Consider the following 16,117-nt stretch of genomic DNA (forward strand, 5'->3'; position numbering starts at 1 on the left):
GTTTGTCACAATTGATATGACAAGAACACCCAATAGCGGCAAATACAGAAATAAAATCAACGATTTTCTAGACGTTGAAACATATATAAATAACCATGAAACGACCAGTCATTGACGATCTTAAGTTAAGAGATTATCTTGTAAAAAGATTTAAGGGATGGAAATCAGAGAACCGAGGAATTTATGAAAAACACAAACAAACAGAACAGCCTGTAATTGATGCTATTAATAATTTAGGTAAGAATATTAAAACTGTTACAGAGCAGAATCAAGATTTGATCACGGAGCTTGTACCTGTAGCTGCTAGGAACATATTAGATTATCCATTCACCCCACTTTCCAGTATTCATACACCTAGTCCTGTTGCTCCTAGAAGAATTGAAGCTACTCAGGATCCTATTGAATTGGGTCTTCTTGCTCAAAAATATTTAACCACACCTAAAGACAACAAAGATGAGGTGTTTGGCTTATATGCTGACACAGAGCTTGATGGGAGCATCATACATAGAATTGGCAATTTCAGAGTAACATTTATGGGGGATGATCTGATTGTTTATTCAGAATCTCGTCTCGGAGAAAAAGGTGGTTTTGTTAAGTATCCCGGCACACCTGGGTTGTGGGAACTGATGACTAGGAAAATGCCTGGCAGCTATACAGATCAAGATTATGAACATTACAAAGAAATATTAATAAAATCAGATGCTCTATACCAGAACAATGATCCCACACAAAAAAGGGTCAAGTCTAGCAGTGGGGCAAAATACAATAATTTAATCAAGCCCATATGGTCACAGATCAAGACAGGTAGTGGAATCAAACAATACAACACCCTGCCCAAAGAATTTGTGTGGGTTGATGATGTCAGGAAACTTGTAGATAGGTTATTGGTGATAGCTGGGGAGGAAAATGCTGGCAACCACAATTTTTACAATGAAAAGGTTGGAATTATGGACATGATAAGCACCAAATTGTCTAATTTTATAGTGAATGACCCTAAGGGGATTGGATATCTCATAAAAATTATTAATACTTTACCACCTAAATTTTGGAATGTCTCTGAGGGTCGGGGCTTGGTTAATGACATTATAAACAAGCTGCCATTTGAACTACATATTCCAGGCTATCAGTATTGTGGTCCAGGCACAAAATTGGACCATAGATTAAACAGAGGGGATCCTGGTGTAAATCCTCTAGATGCTGCTTGTAGAGACCATGACATAGCATACAACACACATTCTGATCTTGACAAGAGACATGTTGCAGACAAGAAATTAGAAGAGGCTGCATTTGGTAGATTTGTAAGCAAAGATGCTTCTTTGAGTGAAAAAATATCAGCATTGGGGACCACCATAGCTATGAACACCAAACAAAAACTGGGGTGGGGTTTGTGAATATGTATATAATAAACCTACAATGAAGGCCAAGGGTGTTATGTATCAAATACCTTATGCAGGTCTCAAATCTCTTAAAACTATTGACAGTCTTTTGACCAAAAAACAGCGCAAGAAAAAAAGCTCTTGTATTGCAAAGGGACATGGTATGAAATTGTTGCTTAGTACCCCCCAATTAAAAAAATTACAGCAATCTAGAAAAAAATCACATACAGGGGGATTCATATTTACTATCCCTGCCATCTTAGCTGCACTCGGGGCTGTTGGGAGCTTGGCTGGGGGATCAGCCGCCATAGCAAAAACAGTAATAGATGCCAAGAAAAATAGGACAGAATTAGATGAGCAGAGGCGCCATAACCTGGCCATGGAGAAAAAAGGCAAAGGTGTTAAGAGAGCCATGAGTAAGTTTAAAAAAAACAAGAGCCGCTTACAAACCAAGATATTGAAGCTTTAATCAAGCCACTGGGCATCAAACATTTTAGAGGTGTGTACATGTCTGATTCTTTACCAGAACAACCACTCAACAAAGAGTGTGGCATTGTTAATTTGGATGAGTACAAAAATCAGGGCACTCACTGGATCTGTTATCTTAAATATTTAAACAATGAGGCATTTGTGTTTGATTCATTTGGAGGTATTCCTCCTGAAAATTTAGTACAATATCTAAAATCAGCTAATCTTTATTACAATAATGCCCGTCTTCAAAACTTCAAAGATGTTAATTGCGGACATTTGTGTTTATCTGTTCTTAGATATATGTCTCAAATAAATAAACCATCAATTGAAAATTTTCAAAAGGCCTTGTGGTATTTGAAACATCATGGGGGTATTCCATCTCACCAGCCAAAATTCAATATTGAAACTCAAATTACATGATGACATTGTGTATCCCAAAACAATAGCTCTCAGAGCATTTTACGGCATGTACTTGATACCTAATATTACACACCACAACAATACAATTGCAGTAGGGGATCAAAAAATTGTCATCACTCCAGGGCAATATAATCTGTCCACTCTAAATGCTCAATTACCCAGAGGTGTAGTGTTAAGTCAAAATTCTGTCACTCACAGAGTAGAGATTGTATCTGCTACAGAAACAGTGGATCTGGGTACTATAGGAGAGCTGTTAGGCTTTGAGAACAACACAAAACTCGAAGCAGGCATCAAACACACTGCTATGAATATACCTAAATTCTTAGCCATAGAGACACTGAATATTCACTGTAATGTGGCTGAGGGTATGATCACCAAATCAAATGGCATAGGCACTCACAAACAAACTGGCATCATTGCAACATTCAAACCCAATTCCGAATTTATGGAGCCAATCATCTACAATCCATCCCCAACATTATATTTTCCTGTGTGCCATAATAGAATAGATTACATTGAGTTGATGGTCACTAATGAAAAAGAAGAATTAGTTGATTTTGCTGGAGCCACAACAACTGCTATCATAGAGATTAACATTTAAATAAAAATACATACAATGGAAAATATTGAGAGTTATGAGCTTCAATCATTCCCCCCAAACAGGAGGACATTTGCAAATTTAAATCAACCCAACACAGAAATCGAGGTTGATCTTGATGTAGGGGACGGCTTTATACACCCCCACAGAGCAGATCTATACATCAAATTTGATGTTGTAAAGCTCGATGGAACAGATTACCCTGCAAATTCAAATATAAGACTTGTAGATAATTTTGTGCCGCATCTGTTCTCTGAAATTGAGATCAGAAAGCATGGTGTTGTTATAAACAGAATAGATTATCCCGGCATTACCTCTACAGCTTTGGCCACTCTAAAATTATCCAAAACCGAAGCTTCTTACTACAAAATAGGTGGATTTGAGGCTGGTGATAAGATATTAACCAAGAGCCACACAGTATTGTTCCCCATGCGCCTGTTGCCAGGATTCTTCTCCGATTACAAAGAAATTATGTGGAAGGGCGGGTTAAGAATTACATTTAGAAGAGCTGCAAATGATAATAATGCTTTGATGAGGTACAGCACATTAAACTCTACAGGGGAAGCTCTGCCTAATACCTTACCTGATGCAGGCAAATGCATTATTCAGACTATGGAGTTAAGAATCCCGGTTGTTGAATATGAGGCCAGTTACGCTCTTAAATACAAAGCTGATATCCTAAAAAATCCACAGGTTCCTCTTCAATTTTACACATATCAATCTGTACAGAAGCCCGCCTCTGGTACTTATTATGAATTTGATGCCACAAATTCATTCTCCAGCATACAATACGACATGCCCGATTTTGTAGTGGTACTGTTTCAGACTGGAAGACACAACAATCAGGAAAAAAATTCAAGTAAATTTGATAGCTGCAACATCAAGAACATATATCTTAAAAATGGGAGAAATGAGGTATTCCCTAGAGAAAATTACAATTTAGACATTTCCAAGGATGATTTTCTTAAATTATATGAAGCTTTTTCGGCTTTCAAAAGGGTCACTACTGGCAGTACTGATATGTACTACACTCCAGATGAATTCAAAGCACGGAGACCCATGTTTGTAATTAACACTTCAAAAAGGAAACAAGTTGTGGTGAATGACAGGACAAACATTAAAATTATCTGTGAATTCCACGAGGCATTACCTGAAAACACCATATGCAGTGTCATTCTCATAGGTGAAAAATCATATATTTATGATGTAAGAAATGAGAGAGTCACAGAGCAGTTCTAGAAGCACAATTCGGGGCTTCCCCCATGGCGCAGTGGTAGCGTCATTGCCTTGTAATCAAGGGGTCCCGGGTTCGATACCCGGTGGAGGCATAAGTGGTATCCCACTTTAAAACTGTAGGGCCAGTCCCGATTAGCCTTACTGTGCATAAAATGGACTTAAAACAGCAACTCGAACTAGAAGCACAATTCAAACACAGAAACCCTTTGGATATAAAACAATACTTTACCGTCAGAAAACATATTACCTACCCATTTTATAGTGCTTACGAGCAGAAAAGCTTTTACCTACTAACACAGCACATTTGCCATTACAATTATTCAGCTGCGACAAGATCAAACCTTTGCAATGGCAATATCCGAGAAGGCAATTTCTCAATATGATAGATGGTCCCTAAAAGGGTACATAGTGTAGATAAGAATTTCACTTTGAGTTCCATGACAAATGACATGTAATTTCCCTCGGAAAAGGCACAATAGAGGTAATATCAAGAGATATAATCACTCAGGCATACAGAAAGAAGGCAATTACTATTTGATGATGAATAACTCTGAAAAGACGCAATATAGATTATATCTGGTGGCATACAATTCCCGGGCAAGCATTAATTCCTGGAAAAAACATGCAATGTTTACTTGACCTCCATTCGTATGTATGTATTGATTATGCAGTTTCGGCCGTACTCTGGTGATTCTTAATAGAGAATAATTTTGCCCTGTTGTATAACATTTTTTACCAAATTTAAGATCTGGAAGCTATCAACAGAGCAAAATCTCACATATGGAAAGCCACATCTATCAGGACTCGAACCCAAAGCCCCTTTGTTTACAAAACAACAATATTAACATTTTGCCATCAGATTTTATGAGGACTCAAACCCAAAACCCTCCTGATTACAAGGCAATGCACCACACTCCACTCGGTCTCAGAACCCAATAGATATCTTCAAGATTCCTGGGATTTTGACAGAAAAACATACTATAAGCTTAATTTCTGGTGTAGCCAAAAATTGACAAGTTTATAAACAAAAATCTGGCTGATGCAACTTTTGTAAGTGTAGCAAATCTGCTAGAGAGAGGTTCGTACTTTCTGAAAAATTCCCGAGGGCATTTTTTATAAAAATCTTGAATTATAAGAGCTCCATACTTGAGCGAAAAAACTCATATGAGCATATTGAGCTATTTTAAATATGGCCAAAGCTGCTGGAGAGAAGTTCGTACTTTCTCGTCCTATCCGTACCAGGCAAACCGGAAGTAAACCGGAAGTGAACCGGAAGTGGACCGGAAGTGGACCGGAAGTAGACCGGAAGTGGACCGGAAGTAGACCGGAAGTGGACCGGAAGTGGACCGGAAGTGGACCGGAAGTAAATATGTGTGGGTAGGTGTGGGTGGGTGTAGGTGTGTATAGGTAGGTGCTCTTCCTTTCTCAGGGGAGCTCTTCCTTTCTGAGGAAGCTCGTATTTTCTGAGGAAGCTCGTACTTTCTGAAAAATTCCCGAGGGCATTTTTCCAAAATTCTTAGGTTAGACTAAGGTTCCACACTAGAGCAAGAAACTTATATGGGCATGTTGAGCTTGATTTAAGTATAGCAAATCTGCTGGAGAGGGGTTCGTACTTTCTCGTCCTGGTTGTAGTATCAATACAACTACTGTACGACATGCCCGAGTTTGCAGCCGTACTCTTCCAGACAGGAAGGGGTAACAATCAGGAGAAAAATTCAAGCCAGTTCGACAACTGCAAGATTAAGAACATTTACCTCAAAAATGGCAGGAACGAAGTTTTCCCACGTGAGAACTACAACCTAAACATCGCAGAAGAGGACTACCTGAAACTGTACGAGGCGTACACAGCTTACAAACGAGTGACTTCCGGTAACGTGGACGTGTACTACAATCCAAACGAGTTCATAGCTCGCAGACCCATGTTCGTCATCAACACATCTAAAAGAAAGCAGGTGGTTGTTAACGATCGCACCAACATCAAGATTGTGTGCGAGTTCCACGATGCCTTGCCTGCCGACACTCTGTGTAGCGTCATCCTCATCGCAGAGAAAACTTTTGTGTATGATGTCAGGAACGAGCAAGTAACCGAACAGTTTTAAGAAAAAAAATATATACTGACCAAAGGTCCTTTGTTAACCTGCAACGCTGTGTCCAGGATGTACTGCAAGAAGTAGAGGTTGATAATGAAACATCTTCTTACAATATATATACACACTGCCTGTCAACACCTTGTTTTGTGGTCAATCTGAAAATATAATAAAATTAAATCATGCTTGAGCGCGCAAAGGAACTTCCCCTTTGGCCATGCACATGCCCCTTAACTTGCCCCGTAGGACACGTTCTGTTCTCTTACGAGAATTAATATAGGTTGTCATAGAACCCTCCAATTCATGACTTATGAAAAATCTGTTTGGTGATTCATCACGTACACCTATACGTGAGAAAAAGTATGAATAGAACCTGTGCTCGGAAATCCAAAATGGCGACCGGAAATAGGGTTATCTTGGAAACAGTAAGACTTAGCAAGAATCTGTTTGCGGATTCGTCATGTACACCTATATGTGAGAAAAAATATGAATAGAACCTATGCTCGGAAATTCAAAATAGCAACCGGAAGTGGGGTTATCTTGGAAACGGTAAGACTTAGGAAAAATCTGTTTGGTGATTCATCATGTACACCTATACGTGAGAAAAAGTATGAATAGAACCTATGTTCGGAAATCCAAAATGGCGACCGGAAGTGGCGTTATCTTGGAAACGGTAAGACTTAGAAGAAATCTGTTTGCGGATTCATCACGTACGCCTATATGTGAGAAAAAGTATGAATAGAACCTATGCTCGGAAATCCAAAATGGCGACCGGAAGTGGCGTTATCTTGGAAACGGTAAGACTTAGGAGAAATCTGTTTGGTGATTCATCACGTACGCCTATATGTGAGTAAAATATGAATAGAACCTATGTTCGGAAATCGAAAATAGCGACCGGAAGTGGGGTTATCTTGGAAACGGTAAGACTTAGGAGAAATCTGTTTTCAGATTCATCACGTACGCCTATACGTGAGTAAAATATGAATAGAACCTATGCTCGGAAATCGAAAATGGCGACCGGAAATAGGGTTATCTTGGAAACGGCAAGACTTAGAAAAAATATGTTTGCTGATTCATCATGTACGCCTATACGTGAGTAAAATATGAATAGAACCTATGCTCGGAAATCGAAAATGGCGACCGGAAATAGGGTTATCTTGGAAACGGCAAGACTTAGAAAAAATATGTTTGCTGATTCATCATGTACGCCTATACGTAAGTAAAAATATGAATAGAACCTATGTTCGGAAATTTGAACGAAGCGAACAGAGAGATCGAATACGACGTGGACGTAGGGGACGGGTTCGTTCATCCTCACAGAGCGGACCTCTACCTTGAATTCGACGTGGTGAAGAAGGAAAGCGGATACGCGTTCCCCGCAGCAGCAAATTTGATACTCGTGGACAACTTCGTGCCTCACCTGTTCTCGCAGGTGGAGGCGAGGAAACACAACACCGTCATCGACAGAATAGATTATCCAGGCATCACGTCGACGGCAGTGGGAACTTTGAAATTATCCAAAACGGACGCAGCATACTATCAGGCGGGAGGATTCAAAGCGGGAACCAAAATATCGACGAGAAGTCACACGGTGCTCTTTCCCATGCGTTTGCCCGAGGATACCCTATGCAGTGGAACGTGGAGAGAAACCTTAGTGATTTTTTCGAGTAAGATGTTGGCAACACTGCGAGAAAATAAGGCTTATGCCTTACAAGAGCAAACCATTAAGGCGAGCCTCACCGAGCCTCACTTTCGGTCGCAGAACTCTCCATTTGGGTCTACTAATGTTGCCAACTTACTAGGCCGTATCAATATTGCCTCTGATTTTCTGGTCGTCCGAAACTCGAATTGGACGGCATCGAAGTGGTGCGTTACCTTTTCGGGAACCTCTCCTCGTACACGCTGAAGTATGTTTCGTTGTACTTCAACCTGGTGGGGAGAAGATAATGCCCGTCGTCGCATCCGGTTGCGGTGACAATATAAGCAAAAACTAGGTCGTGTCAGTATTGCCAACTCACTAGGCCTCTGAGTTTAGGGCGACCCAAATTGTGCTGCCAGAGCGTGTTGCGTGCGGACCAGGTTCGAGGGCACAAACTCAACTTGCATCTCTCGCATTACTATTTCAGCGAAGCGTTGCAGAACAAGCGATGATTGTGTTTCCCACGGCAACATCTCGAGTATCATCACAAGCTAGTCGGGGGTTACGTGCACCGTAACCCTCACATGAACGTGGCACTCAAAAACAGAACAGAGAATGAGATTATTTTGACATTGGACTTTACGTCACTCTACCCGAGCGTCATGGTAGCAGCTGGCCTCCCCCCTTTCAACGTGAACTTGGGAGTGGCGCAAATTCCACGCCGGAACGGGCGTTCCGCCCGGCACGGAAGTTGATGTTTATCGCGGCGTTACGAATCCAACCGGCTGCACGGAAGCTGATCTTCACGTGTATTTCTCACAGGACACGCTCAATGCCACGTACATCCGTAAGATCATGGCCTTGCGTAAAAAAATCAAAAAAATTTAAAAAACAATAAGACTTTACCGCCGGGCAAACTGCTCGAAATAGATGCCAAACAGAACACGGCTAAATTAATAATAAATAGTATGCACAGGTAAATATACAAATTAAAAAACATCCCCAAAGAGATTCGCCCCCACGTCAATCAATTTTACGTTCGAAGGCCGTACGGGAAAACCTTTACTTTTTTGGTTGGGCACCACGCACTCCTGGCGGGGTTATGGGGGCCAGGAATCCTAAAAAACAACAATTATTATTATTTTGTTTGTTTGCTTGCGTCACAATACACGCGCACGCGCGTGTGTGTGTGTGTGTGTGTGTGTGTGTGTGTGTGTGGCACATCGTTCCCCCGAGAGAGGTTTACAAAAGTCACGATATACAAACATTGCCGGAGTTGGAAAATTACGATATGGCGCATTCGCTCATTACTGTTGTCAGCTATAAGTTTTTCTCTCTCTCTAGCCCTTGCCAAGTAAAAAAAAGTGTAGGTAGGAGTTGGTAATATTGTGAGAAAATAGAGATCATGTTTTACATGAAAAAACCATTAAGGCGATTTTTACTTGATGACGTTGAACCCGTGCAGTGTTACCACCCATCCATCTCTCTCTCTTTTACGGCAGTGCCGGCTCTCCTTGTTTAGTATATGTAGGTTGGCAAAAATTGCTTTATGCACTGTAAAGCAAACCTCAAGCAAAGTTGCAGCTCCTTGCTTTAGGTTAGACCAAGAAAAAAAAAAAGCTGTAGGTAGGCTGTCGGTTGTTTAACTCTTCCCTCTTTCTCTCTCTCTCTCCTCTCTCTCTTTTTTTTGTAAAAAGCCATGGCAAAAGTACCAGTAGGTTGGCAACCTTGCTTTATGCACTGTAAGGCAAGCCTCAAGCAAGGTTGCCAGCTCCTTGCTTTAGGTTAGGTTAGACCTGGTTAGGTTAGGTTAGGTTAGGTTAGGGTGGGTTAGGTTAGGTTAGGTTAGGTTGGGTTAGGTTAGGTTAGGTTAGGGTGGGTTAGGTTAGGTTAGGTTAGGGTGGGTTAGGTTAGGTTAGGTTAGGTTAGGTTAGGTTAGGGTGGGTTAGGTTAGGTTAGGTTAGGTTAGGGTGGGTTAGGTTAGGTTAGGTTAGGTTAGGTTAGGGTGGGTGTTGGCAGCTGTCGGTTGTTTAACTCTTCCCTCTCTCTCTCCTCTCTCTTTTTTGTAAAAGATTATGGCAAAAGTACCAGTAGGTTGGCAACCTTGCTTTATGCACTGTAAGGCAAGTCTTAAGTAAAATTGCCAGCTCCTTGCTTTAGGTTAGGTTAGACCAAGAAAAAAAAAGGCTGTAGGTGGGTGTTGGCAGCTGTCGGTTGTTTAACTCTTCCCTCTCTCTCTCCTCTCTCTTTTTTGTAAAAGGCTATGGCAAAAGTACCAGTAGGTTGGCAACTTTGCTTTATGCACTGTAAAGCAAGCCTCAAGCAAGGTTGCCAGCTTCTTGCTTTATGCACTGTAAGGCAAGCCTCAAGCAAGGTTGCCAGCTCCTTGCTTTAGGCTAGGTTAGACAAAGAAAAAAAACCTTGGTGATTTTTTCGAGTAAAATATTGGCAACACTGCCAGAAAATAGAGCTTATGCCTTACAAGAGCAAACCATTAAGGCGAGCCTCAAGCAAGATTGCCAGCTCCTTGCTTGAGGCTAGGTTAGACCCAAAAAAAAAAACCTTGGTGATTTTTTCGAGTAAGAAGCTGGCAGCACTGCCAGAAAATAGGGGCTCATGCCTTACAAGAGCAAACCATTAAGGCGAGCCCCATTTTCTGTTGGTGAACTCTCTAATCTATACTACTCAAAATGTGTAACTTGATATAGTCACCAGATATAACAATTGTATTTATTGTCAATTTTAAATTTGTATGATAATGATGTAGATAAATTATGTATAAGAAAACTGTATATATTCAAAATTTGTAATTTGTGTAACAGTGTCATGCATGACATATTTTTAGGACACTTGGTGTAGAGCTGGTATAACAGCTAAAACCAATAAAGTATGAATGAATGAATGTACTTGAATGTTTCGGACATAACGTCCAGTTTCGATTAAATATGTTAATTGTTCACCGTCTGGTTTTTATCTTGTGCGATTTAGTATTAATCTACATTACCATGTCCTTCACTCCGAATCTATCAATTAGAAACAGCCTTTAAATCCATCTTTGAATCTATTCATGAATACTACAACTACCAATCAGAATTGAGGATCATACGCCAACTGAAGTAAGAAAAAGAAGTGCAATAGATGTTCGACTGTTTTTATTTCAAGCTAGCATGTTTTGCATCCGGCCAATACCACGATATAAGTGGCATTTTATTTATTGAATGAAGAGTCTGCTATTTATTAAGGTCTTATATAAATAGTCCACACGTATAAAAATTCCCTGCTATGCTATATAAACTGTGCTAATTACACCACTGCAGGAATTATTGGGGAATAAGTTTCAAACCGTGCAGAGAAGGTATTCATTTGAAGATGCAACCTCTATCGTAACATACGGGCAGGGCAATACACGTTCCCTGGAGTTCCATGTACTTAACAAAAAGGAGAAAGTATGCCGAAAAAGCGTACTTCGAGGATGAAATGGATGTTGCTCGGATTTACAAGCATGGAATTTCTTTGAGTTCAGTTTTTATTTTTTATTTCCTTAACAATTTAACCGTTCTACTGTAATGGAATGATTTCAGTAAACAATTTACATTTTGCTTTACCGTTCCTATATGCTCAGCAATAAGTATTAAGTGTCGGCTAGATGATTAATTGGCGTTGTTTCTTAGTACTACCATTAGGTTATCCGCTAAGATAGAGACGAAAGGACGAGGAAATGTGGAGGTGTAAGGAAGATTGCATGGCTTCGTTACAGTTATCATGCCAGCATTCTACTGGAGTTACTAAAGCAGCTCACGGACAAACCTTGCACAGGATGACTATCAATGAACATAACGATTTCAGACTGAGTATCATTATTTTAATCACATTGTGAAATTGATTTCCAACTGAATTGCAATTTTATTTTCTTGAAGAATTATGTGTAGTTCGAAATATCCATTATTACTACCAGAAAGAGTCCCGTTAAAACATGTACAAAAAAGTATTAGAAGTTCAGTATGCAATAGCCCATTTAATGTAAAGTTTTGGAGGTTGTATTAAACAGTTAGAACACGTATTTTGTAGTTTTTGCATGTTTATTATTTAACATCACGTTCATCTCGATGATGAAGCTAAAATATGATTAATTGTCCTAGGAACAATGACAAGGGAACATCATGCCCAGGGCAGTTCTCGAACACAGATCTTAAAATAAACAAGCATTGTTATTATTATTAGTAGAAGATTGCCGTTAGTGAATCAAATATTTCTTTTTCGAAATATTTTCAATGAAACATTCGCTTGATGTAAGTAATGTGTTCCGTTCATTTTAATATTTTCTATTTTGCATTCAATTTAATGTTACAATAGTAATTTTACATTTAATTGTTTAATTTTACATTAAAGATATCATCTGTTACAATATGACAATGTTTGTCTGCAATGAAAAAATCATACAACTAATTACTTCATGCGTATTGCCGAGATATATGAGTTCTCAACAATGTTATTTCCAATTAAATTTAAAATAAGAACATTTTTTTTGTTATAACGAAAAATAAAGTTTTTAGTAAACTAGTGCGAGGTATTGTACAATAGAAATATTGGAATAATATAAGAAGGATAGGTTCCAATTCTGAATTTTGACTAATCCACGGTACTTCTTCTTAAACTATTCACCTTCCAATTTGACATTGTTTTTATCGGGTACTTTGTCCCTGGTCCAAAGTGAATCGATGAGATTTTTGTTTATATCTCTGGCAGTCGTCCACTTGGCATATTCTCAAGCGAACTCCGTACCCTTTAGTCTCTGAAATCGGATTCAGTTGGAGTAAAAACGGAGGGAGAAGTCAAAAGGTTCATTCTGATACAGTTCCCGCCACTGGGACGCCCCCGTGTCGTTGCTCCCAAATGTAGGTTTGATTCAAATACGACTGACTGTGTGGGAGCAACGTGTATTTCAAACAATCAGTAAATTCCTTGCTTCCATATAGTCATCAGAAGCAATTATCTTCTTTATGTCTGTTACCTTTCCCTTCCTCTCGCTCTATGGCACGTAAATGTTCAAATTCCCCTCTCGAAGAAAATGGCGAGCTCTATTCGCAATTCAAATTATTCTATATGCCATCTGGTGAGACTTGTGTGAACTACTCTATGTAGGACACTGCTGCCTTGAAGTCTTTCAAAACATGGGGAAGATGCGATAGAGTAACGTCTACTGTTTTTGCTGTAAATCGTTTATTGGTCAGAACATGCATGTGCTGTCTCCAGAGCCGTATCATTGGACGGAAGCACCTACGTGATAACTGGGAAGACCTGCCAGTAGACAAAAAATGCCGATGCGATGGAAAGGTTTTCCAACTTAACACTCGCGATTAATATACGCGTACATTATAAATCAACCATAAAGATAGCTGCATAGGCGCCGACTCCATGGGGCTTGGGGGGGCTCGAGCCCTCCAATGTTAATGATGTGGGGGCAGAGCTCCCCCAAATAATTTTGCTTAAGAGGATCTAATGTATTATTTTGCTTCTCTTGAAAAGTTTACTCTGAATTGCGCCACATGAACTTAACTTTAAATACACATTTGAAATGTTCTAGACCATCAACTTTGGGGGGCTGAGACCGCTAAACCATCAACTTTGGGGGGGGGCTATGAACGGAGACAGAAAAACACATGACTTATTACTATATACTAAGTATATAATTATGAGTATTGTAAACATTTTTACTAAAAAGACTTTCAAAATAGCGAGGTGATATGACAATTATACCAGTATGTTGTTTAGTGAATTCTGAACAATTTGAGGTCGTAAACACGACTTTCAGGCAATATTGATATGCACGATATTTAGTTATCCTCGAAATCTCTTCCTCTAGTCCAAAGAATAAGGGGAAAATAATTCTAAAGTATTTGAGTTTATTTAACACTGGCTTGCAGTAAAGTACGCAAGGAAAGCTTATGAAAGGTCTGTATTGCGAAAGCGGGAACGGCTATGATCAAAGGCATTATTCCTAAAGCAGGGCATGCTATGTGTTTATTTATTATTGCAAAATTAAATTTAAAAAGTAAAATATTGTAGCAAGAACAAAAAAGTACAACTATTTGCCTGCGATTTGTGTTAGCATTTATGTAAATAATTAAATAAAACTATTAAATATTGTAAATATTCGCTATTTTTATGGGTACGTCAACACTAAGGTTCTTTGCACCCGTCACATGTCCTTTCTTTACAAGTCTGTTGAGGACATTAAAACACACCCATGCCCTCGCCGGGACTCGAACCCGAGACCACCAGATCAAAGCGAGTTGAGCCGACCACCCAACACGCTCGTCTGCCGAGGCCGGCATAAAACTGTTATGTTGGTCTCTTAATGTAAATACATAGCCTACTTTTAAATAATAATGTTAATTGTTATCTAAAAAAAATTGATCAGACACACGTTTTTCATGTTACATTTCATTTGCATGAGGAATAACAGTTGGGCTAAAAAGTTCGTAGGCTAACATAGTAAAAAATATTTTTTTGACAAAATTCGATTTTATTATTCAATATAGTTGCCTTCGAGGGCGATACAACGATTATAGCGGTCATACAATTTTTCGATGCCATTTTTATAGTACGATTTCTCTTTAGCCTCAAAATAGGCCTCAGTTCCGGCGATTACCTCTTCATCAGTGCTAAATTTCTTTCCAGCGAGCATTCTTTTAAGGTCTGCAAACAGGAAAAAGTCACTGGGGGCCAGATCTGGAGAATATGGTGGATGGGGAAGCAATTCGTAGTCTAATTCATATAATGTTGCCATCGTTTTCATTGATTTGTGACACGGTGCATTGTCGATTGTGAGCACGCGCGGCACCCATTTTGCACACAGCTTTCGCATGTTCAAATATTCACGCACAATATGTCCAACACGTTCCTTTGATATTTTTAAAGTCTCAGCTATCTCCATCAACTTCACTTTACGATCATTTAAAATTATTTTGTGGACTTTTTTGATGTTTTCGTCGGTAACAGCCTCTTTGGGGCGTCCACTGCGTGCATCGTCTTCGATGCTCATTTCGCCTCGTTTAAATTTAGCAAACCACTTCTCAACGGTTGATTTTCCTGGTGCAGAGTCCGAATAATGTTTATCAAGCCAAGCCTTGGCTTCAACAGTATTTTTTTCTCTCCAAAAAGCAATGCTTTATTAACACACGAAATTCTTTTTTATCCATTTTTTCACAATAACAAAAGCTGCTTCACTCACAATGCTATATCTCACGAACTAATTATCCGGCAGCTGTGAAATTTATACACGTATCTTTTGAAGGTAGTACTAAGTAAAAATCACATGGATTTAATTCTAGTAACGCCATCTATGAGTCAGCCTACGAACTTTTCAGCCCAACTGTTATAATAGCTGCTTAAAAACTGCTATACGAAGACGTAATTTTTATTTTTAAAAAAGGGAGGAAATGAGTCATTCATTCATTTATTTCAGTGATCAGAGCCCCCCAATAATTTTGACAAGCCGGCGCCCCTGGATAGCTGTACAGTGGGATGTATAAGTATTGCTCGGCAAATTGTCCCTGCCTATTTACATCAGTGGCGTGCCCAAGGGGGGGTTGCTGGGGGTTATAACCCCCCCCTTTTGGTCCAGTATTCCTAAAAAAAGAACATCAAAGGTAGGAAAAGGTGGCAAAATGAGACCTGACTACCAGAAAAAGTGTACGTAACCCCTCCCTTACGAAAATCCTGGGCACGCTACTGATTTACATTAATTTTTCTTTTGCATCATACGTGTTTTTAATGAATGGAGTTTTACATATACTAGTGAAGAAGCTGTCAGCAGTTTATATGGCGTTTTGTTTCAATTCTTAAAGCTCTCATTGCATAAAACAAAGAGAATAGACATGGTGATGGACAATTTATTTTGGTAATACTTATGCATCCCACTGTACATGGAAATTATATTCTAGGGTGACAAACTCTCCCGTATTTCCGGGGACTCCCGTATTAGAACTATTTTTTCATCATCCCGGCTCCCGTATTGATATTCTATTTCTATGTTATCAATATATTTAGAAAACCAACTGAACAATATGGAAACAACAATTGAACTGATCAGTAAAGGACAGAAAGCTTACCTGGTTCGGCTCTCGTCAAAAAACTTTCCTGTCGACAAAGACGTTTCTCGCGGGAGCCGAACCAGTTAAATTTACTGGTCTATAATTTCACTCTAGAGATTTGTGGTAAAATTAATTACAATTATATTCCAACCCCATACTTCAACGAATTTATAAATACCTATCAACTACTACAT

At 39.4% G+C, this 16,117-nt stretch overlaps 1 protein-coding gene across 1 annotated transcript in view; it reads left to right on the top strand.

The window, feature by feature from the left end:
- LOC145998916 (uncharacterized) overlaps nt 1–16,117 on the top strand; it is a 281,190-nt gene that overhangs the window by 130,247 nt on the left and 134,826 nt on the right. The gene's annotated exons all lie outside the window — the stretch shown is intronic.

Source organism: Lepisma saccharinum, chromosome 1, assembly GCF_977018435.1.
Source record: "Lepisma saccharinum chromosome 1, izLepSacc3.1, whole genome shotgun sequence".
NCBI classification, from domain to species: Eukaryota; Metazoa; Arthropoda; class Insecta; order Zygentoma; family Lepismatidae; genus Lepisma; species Lepisma saccharinum.